Raw genomic sequence first — 817 nt, forward strand, 5'->3', positions numbered from 1 at the left:
AACCCCCCACCCCCCAAAAAAAATCCAAGTTTCTTTTTAAAAACTATTTTCAATTTCAAAAATTATTTTCTACTCTAGTAAAAATAAAAGATATTTCTCAAAAATATTTTTCATTCATAAATCAAACAGTAAAATTCTTTTCCGGAAAATATTTTCTACTCACCAACCAAACATGAGAAAATAAGTCAAAAATCAACTTGTTTTCGAGGAAAACATTTTCCTTCATACCAAACACACCCTACATGCTGCTACTGTTTTTGGCTTGAAATGAGTAATGTTCTAACAACAATTCTGGTGGCTTATGGCTTAAAGTTATTTTGCTTTGAAATTTGATAATTTGTAAGCTTCATTATGTTCATTACATGTGCTTTCAATTTGAGACTTGATAGTGACGGTAAAGATGACCTCCAAGAATATCATTAACGATGGGATAGATGTGGAAATTTTTATTAAGTCAACTAACACTGATATAATTTTTACTCACATCTCATAGACTCATACTATTACTGTAACACCCCGTATTCGAAACAGATCGAAAATACAAATTTCAAGAAGTTGCAGGTGCAACTTACGGTCACCATCCACGGACCGTAGGTCAGACCACGGCCCGTGCTAGTGGTCCGTGGTTCACCACTGCAACCCTTCCCAGACTCAGTCAGAAAATTTGGCTAAGTGTTGACCCACGGCCGGACTTACGGTCCGTAGGTCAGGTCACGGACCGTAGTTCGTGTCCGTGGATCGATGCCCCAATAGCCCAGCTTCAGTCCCAATTGACGGTTGACCAGCACGAACCGTCAATCGATCCACGGTCCGTAGG

The sequence above is a fragment of the Solanum tuberosum genome, unplaced genomic scaffold (assembly GCF_000226075.1).
Source record: "Solanum tuberosum cultivar DM 1-3 516 R44 unplaced genomic scaffold, SolTub_3.0 scf00736, whole genome shotgun sequence".
In the NCBI taxonomy this organism is placed as follows: domain Eukaryota; kingdom Viridiplantae; phylum Streptophyta; class Magnoliopsida; order Solanales; family Solanaceae; genus Solanum; species Solanum tuberosum.